This window comes from Fukomys damarensis, unplaced genomic scaffold (assembly GCF_012274545.1).
Source record: "Fukomys damarensis isolate Sample0158 unplaced genomic scaffold, DMR_v1.0_HiC HiC_scaffold_2, whole genome shotgun sequence".
Classification (NCBI taxonomy): Eukaryota; Metazoa; Chordata; class Mammalia; order Rodentia; family Bathyergidae; genus Fukomys; species Fukomys damarensis.
The window spans coordinates 45,170,232-45,177,471 of NW_022900914.1; the positions used below are offsets into that span (position 1 = coordinate 45,170,232).

The window sequence follows — 7,240 nt, forward strand, 5'->3', positions numbered from 1 at the left end:
GAGAGAGAGAGGGAGGGAGAGGGGGAAGGAAGGAAGGAAGGAAGGAAGGAAGGAAGGAAGGAAGGAAGGAAGGAAGGAAGGAAGGAAGGAAGATTCCATTGTTATTACAATAACATTATTGGGGGCTTGGGATTTAACTCAGTAGTGCCACCACCTGCCTTGCAAGCACCAAGGTCTTCAGTTCAGTCCCTGATACAAAAAAGAAGGAGAAGGAGGAGGAGGAGGAAGATTATTGGAACAACTGGAAAAACTCAAATAAGATCTGTAAACTAAATAATAGTATTTTATTCATGTTAGTTTTATGGTTTATCATTTTACTATAGTTATACATGAGAATACACCTGTTTAGGAGGAGATAAATACACACATACATACACATCTGGAAAGAGATACAGCTATAAATATGTATATATAGAGAGAGAGATAGAAGTAGATACAAAGATGTAGATATAGAGAGATGTTTCTATAGTAAAGAAACTGTAGCAGAATGTTAATAACATTCACATGCAGGAATCTGGGAGAAGATTCTTTGTGTCATTTTTCCACATGGAACATTTCCATAAATGTAAAATTATTCCAAAATAACAAAAACCCTAACCCTAAGTAAAAATTGGATTGGACAAATCTAGAACCAGGATTGGCATCAGGAACTGGATAGATCCTGCTCTCCTCAGCTTATCTTCCAGACTGAGTCTGTCCTGGAAGAGGGAGGCCAGAGACAACTTGAATTTAAAGAAAGCAGAACTGAAGGAGCAGGGGAATGAGGTCATGCACTGAGTGCCAATGGTGGGCAATGACAATGCCAGCAGATGTGCCATCAATGCCTGGTGCTCTTCAACACCTACAAAGTCACAAAGCTAGCTGACTACAAACACCAGATTAGCAAAAACTCTTGGAGAAATAATATCATGTACAGTAGTATTTGAGCAAGTGAAATAGTCTAAACTATCCAGTTTGTTAGATTAACTCTGGATTGGGGAAAAGAAAGGGCAAACAAAATCCCTCGAGACTTAATGTGAACTCATTAAGATTTGTTGAAACTGCCCAACACATATTGTATAAATCCCCCAGACTTGTGCTGTCCAATACAGTAGTCACTGGCCACATGTGGTTATTTTAATTTTTGAGGGGTACCGGGGATCAAACTCAGAACCTTGTGTTTTGTAAGGCAGGCTGCTGGTACCACTAAGCTAAATCCCTGGCAGGTTATTCTAATTTAAATTACATGAAATTTAAAATAGGTTCTTTAGTCACACTAGCCAAACTTCAACTCCTCAGTAGCCACTGATGACTGTTCCGCCCCAAGGCAAAGAACGCTTCAATCTTCACAGAAATTCTGCATGTCCTGGAATTCTGCAAAAAGTAGTAGACATCACTATCCTAGAAGCAAAGATCTCATCACTGATGAAGATAGCTGTAATTTTTCATTTTATATTCTTTGAATCATGGAAAATATTAGGCAAAACAGGAAAAGTGGCCCTCAGTAAAACCAAACCATTCCACTTCCTATTGGATTCAATACCAGAATGGTTCTCTGTGCCAATGGGAGAGACTCATTTGAGGTAAAAAGAACCTTGGGATCATTGCAGTTGGAAGAAGATCCTGATCTGCCTCTAAAGTCATATTGTCTTTACAGTTGATCTACATTTTCCATCATCCTCTACCCCACCTCGGCACTGTGGAAAATATTGTTCATGATTCATTCATAATACAAAATGGTTTGGCAAGAATTTTTCTTGACCAAGACAAACTTCCAATAATAAAGCCTACAATTTTATCCAAGGAAGTGAGGAAATGGACTCAAACATCCACATTAGCAATCAAGAGGGGGTTGAGGATGTGGCTCAAGGGGAGAGAACTTGCCTAGCATGTGCAAGCTCCTGGGTTGGATACCCTGTACCCCCCTCAAAAAAAGTTAGAGATTTAGATTTCAATCATCTTTAAGATTTGAGTCATCAAGGCTGAGAGATTATGGAACACTGAACTTCCAAGACCAGTGGTTATTTCGTGTCCCAGTTGACAAAGACTGACTGCTCGGTGCAAGCTGAAAGTAAGACCATCTATTGTTATTGGTTAGTTCCTTTAGAAATGGCTCACCCATCAGAAATATTCTAGGTCCTTCTTGCCTCAAACAAAGAATTGGGTGAGACAAGCCAAAAATGGTACCAAAAGTTTATTTGAAAAGTGAGGGGTGAATGTGTTTGGGAGAAGCCAGCTCTGCAGAGTGAACTTGGGCCAAACAAGAGAGAAAAAAGATATAAAGGCAAAAATAAAAGTACACACAGGGTGGGCTACCATGAGAAGTCACGATAGTGGGCTTCTTGTGGTGTCTGCATCCTTATATGCAATCCACATCTTGTGAGAACCAGCAAGAAGTTCTACATCCTGGGTTCTAGTGCTCTGGGATCTTGTAATTCTCAGGTCCTACTTATTTTCCCAGCCGACCTTGCCATGCCCCATCTCCTGTATCACTATGATCACCATGGATACCCTAAATACACTCAAGCAGAATCCAGGGGGAGAATTCAGTTTGACACCATTTGCACATTTAAAAGTATGCAAAATAATACTATAGATTGTTTTTAATATCTGGTAGTACATTTAATAGAAATATTTGGTTGGTAATAATAAATACCAACTTCAGTTATGACCTCACAAGAAAGAGGGAGGGAAAAGAAATGCATCAGGAAGGTAGGCACAGAGCTTGTGTTATGTTAAGGATTTCATTTTCTTTGAGAAATATGATGCAGGGAAGGCTTCACACTAACATCCTGTAGAGCTATAGATGGGTACAGAAGCATCAGCTACATCAGTCTTTGAATGTTTCAGTTTGTTTAAAATACTTCATAACAAAAGAAAATGTTAATAAAACCAACCCTACTGCTCCCACTTAGTATTTGCGTGATCTTGGGCTTCTTTCTCTCTAGTTGCAAACAAAGCTGATATAATACCTACTAGACAGGTTATTATATGACATGTGGGAGAGAGGCAGCACACAGAGAACACACTCAGAGACTGGCAGGATGCACTCATGCAGTCACGCCAAGAGGGCTCCAGTACAGCTGGGGCACCCGATATATAGGCCCCAAAGTAGCCAATCACACACACGGTACACAGTCTTCACGCTGTGCTCTAAATGAGAGGCCAGAGCAGCAGGTTTTCCTTTGGACTGGAACATATTGGAGGCGTGAAGCTGGGTCCCGATGTTCCAGTTAAAACAGAAGGAAGGTTTGGTTTGTAAGACTTTCTGCTTACTTTGGCTGGCCAGGCTGGCCATTTTCACATCTGTCCACAGGTCAGGAGAAACAAAATATGTGGTTGTAAACACGAGCAGTGGTTCTTGCACATCAGCACTTTGGGAACCCAGATTTGACCTTGCGCATCTATCTGGACCGCCGACCACCTGCAGGGGCAGGACGCCCACTAGGGAGATCAGCGACTGGCCATGGCTGAGAGCAGACAAGCCAGTCTGGAATGCCTTCTACCTTTCCATTCCACACCTTCCAGTCCTCTCTCCGACACTTCTGAATGCTACCTTCCCTGCTGCCCGTTCTTTGTTCCTACCAGGGTCTTCCAAAGAAATAAGAGAGCAAAAAAAGAAAGGGTAAGACACGGTGTTAGGGTAAATGAGGCACAACTGAGACCACCGAGTGGGGCGAAGTTAAAGCAACAAGCAGAGTTTACTGCAGCCTAGCTGCAGGTGGGCCAAGGGCAAAAGGACCGTTGGCCATGAGGGCGGGGCGAAAGGAGACCTTTACTGGCGGTTTGGATAGGTGAGAAGAGGTCGTGGGGGAAGAGGGGAAATTTTTGAGACTTGAGGTGGGGGAGGTTGGGTCTTGGGGAGGAGGAGGTCTGTAGGGGTACAGAATGTTTCTTGTGGCTGCTGGGCAACCCAGCCTGCAGGTATTGCTGAGTGTGGTGGGCCCAGGTTTCTCTCGAACCTGCGTTTCTGCTTCCTATTATTGTACATTTCTTGTAGGTGCGAAGAGCTCGGTGCAGGGCTGCCGTAGTGCACGCTGCTCTGAGGTGTTTTCCTGTCCTGCCGGGGCAAGGGACCTGACACGGGATCCAGGAAATGCAGATCCAAGCCAGTAAGTGGAAATTCCAGGATAAAAGCTGACAGTACATGAGAGAGGAACTGGACCAGACTGGAGATGGACAACAGGGCCTCCAGAAAGGCAAGTTGAGAGAGAGGGCAGATTCTGTAGAGTTTATGCTTTTCCGTGGTAGTAAGAATAATCAGAGCTTCCAATGCAGGCAGAAAACGCAAGAGAGAAGAAAAGAAAGACCAGCTTGAAAGTCCAGCCGGCCGGCTTGCTAGTCGGAGGCCGGATTTGGAAGTGGCGGTGGCGGCAGCCGTGACGAGGGTGGGTGAGTGGAAGAGGGCCACGAAATTCTGCTCCTCCCCTTGGCCCTTTGGCGCGGGACGGTGTGGACGAGTTTTTAAGAGACGTCAGCCTTCTCTGAGGCTGCACTGGAGAGGCAGTCGGAGCGCTGGAGAGCCACAGGCCTTGTCCCTGTGGCTGCTCCACCACAGCAAGCGCATGTGGGAGCTGGAGCTGCAGAAAGACAAACCCAGCAGAAAGCGTACTTCTCGCTACCGGCCAATCTGTGATTCAAAACTGCAAAAAGGAGGAGCCGGAGTTAACGGTTTCGCAGCAGTTCTAGAGAAGGCTTTAAAGCGTGTCTCAAGTGAAACTAGTGAAAGCACCTTGGAAGAGGGTTCTCGTTTGGCAAGAAGGATCTGTTTATGAAAACTATGGATTAGACCAACTTAAGCAAGGTCTAAATGGTGATAAGAAGAATAAGAAGCAAACTTATGAACAAATGAAGGCAAATGACAATGAAATTCGTTCCTCTCTGGACTCTTCAAGTGAACCACCACAGACTCGGCATCTCCTTGGAGCATTAAAGACCTAGAAAATCCAGTAGCAATTCCTCGGAGGATAGCTTCTTTGCCTATTGAAGTCCAAGAAGTAAGTATCTCTACTAGATAAGATAACAGAGACAGAATCTGGAGGAAGGCTTCCTAAAATGGTAGAGGGTGCTTGTTATGTTGCTGGTAGATTACAGTGGCTGATTGGTGGCAGAAAAAGATGATAGGAAGCAACTCACTTGAATGTTAGCAGATTTTCTTTGTTGTCGAAAGGAAACCCTTATAGAAAAAGAGCATAAACTGGAAGGATGCAAGTACAAGTTAGCCAGTTTCCCTAGTACACAAAGAACCCCAGTCTTGGATCCAGAACCTACCAGATTTATCTCCATTGCCTAATGTCACTGGCAGCCACACACACCTACCCTTTGCAGGGAGTGGGGGGATACCGACAGAGAAGATTGATGACCAGTCTCCCTCCAGGGCCCAGGACTTTTCAAGAGATGGAGATGGGCCAGGTGGACACTCCTGCAGTGTTATTTTTGTCTACTGTTGAGAGAGTGGTGCTAACAAAAGAAACAAGAACTTTATAAAATGTGAGCTTGCTTACTATTTTATTAGTAAGTTAACATGACTTATTTTAAGCAATGTGCTGATCTCTGAGTATTAATAAGGTCACACATAGTGATTATTTTCAAAAGATCATCATGTAAATTTTTTTGATCCAAGGCCTTGTGAAAAATTCCATGTTTCTATTTCTTCGTGTATTTTTGATTGTTTTTCTTTATTGTTTTCATGGTCTAATCATGGTATACTAATTACTAAAGGGGAAGTACTAGTCAGGACTTGGTTGAGACTTTGTTATAGTACAGCTAAGACTTGGTTATAAAAGAAACCAAATGTTCCAACTTAATTTTCATCTTTCTCTTTCACCCAAATACTGGTTCTGTGCCTCTCCATGCTTCGATCCTTAGAGGTCAGCAATTTAACACTAAGCATAGGGATCAGATCAGAGTCTAGAGAACTTTCCCTAATAGCACTGTGGGAGACCTTTCCAACTGCCAGCGTAGAGTAAAAAGATTGTTAAATAGAGACTCCCTGGATTACACTATTTGAAATTTTTTGAGTAGGTTAATATAAAAACCTTTGGAAATACAAACTTTGACACTCTATCAAGAGAACAACTTTGGTTCTGGAACTGATTTCTACTTAAATCAGTCTACTTTTAACCTAATCAATCTCTTTAATTAAAAAACATCCATGTAGAGCAGGGAGTGGTGGTGCAAGTCTGTAATCCCAGAACTCAGGAGGCTGAGGCAGGAGGATCACTGTGAGTTCAAGACCAGCCTGGGCTACACAGTGAGTTCCAGTTCAGTCTCAACTACATAGTGAAACCCTGTCTCAAAAAACCAAGAAAAAAAATCCATTTATGGAATTGAAAGATGCATAAAAGAATGATACTTTTATTATTCTCTAGACCATATATCTCTAAAAAATAATATTTTTGGAAGGGTAGGGGAAAAGTAATAAGGGAAAAGAAAAAAAATATGAGAAATTGAGGAAACAAATACACAATTAGAAAACCTGCTTATATCTATTATGATAGATACTAAGTCTTTGTTGTTATTAATGCAAAAGTAAGAACTTGTATGTTAACTTATCTTTCATATCTTGACCTTATTTATGCTCAGCTAATATGGTGATTTATTCTATCTATCTATCTATCTATCTATTTACCTTTCCCATTTAAAACTACTTTACAAACTATATTCTTCTGGTAAAGTTTGAAATCTTTCAAAAGTTTGTTGGAATATTTTAACCATTAAAGATAGATTCCTGATTAGAGACATTTATAGCTAAATAGATGCACACTGAGGTGATACTCTTAAGTGAAATAAACAGGACACAAAAGTGTAAATACCAAATAGTTTCTCTGGTGTGATAAACTGAAAGTGTAAATAAAGTTCAAAATGTATGATAGATAATGTGAAATAGGAAGAAATGTTACCAAATGGAAGGGGAAATGGGAGGGGTAGGGGAAAGGAAAGAGGAAAGCAATAAACATGAGAAAAAGAAAAAATGGAAACAAAGTCTTTGTAAATAGGGAAGGTTGGAGTGGTCCACGGGCAGGTAGTGGAATGGGGGAAAATAAGCAAGATATATTATGTAAAGGCACAAATCTCCAGTGATGAATGTCATTATATTGTATACCTAAAAAGTACTAATAAAATTAAATTTTAGAAAGATAGATTTCTGTATGTATCCATTTTCCTATGAATGAATCTATTTTCTCGTTCTTTATGGCTGAGTAATATTCCATTTTATAGAAAAACCACATCTTCTTTATTCACTTTCCAATGGATGGGC

The 7,240-nt window shown here is 41.4% G+C and overlaps 1 pseudogene; it reads left to right on the plus strand.

Annotated features, from left to right (window-relative positions):
* Positions 1 to 3,957: 3,957 nt before the first annotated feature.
* Positions 3,958 to 5,598, plus strand: LOC117286353 (annotated as a pseudogene).
* Positions 5,599 to 7,240: the final 1,642 nt, after the last annotated feature.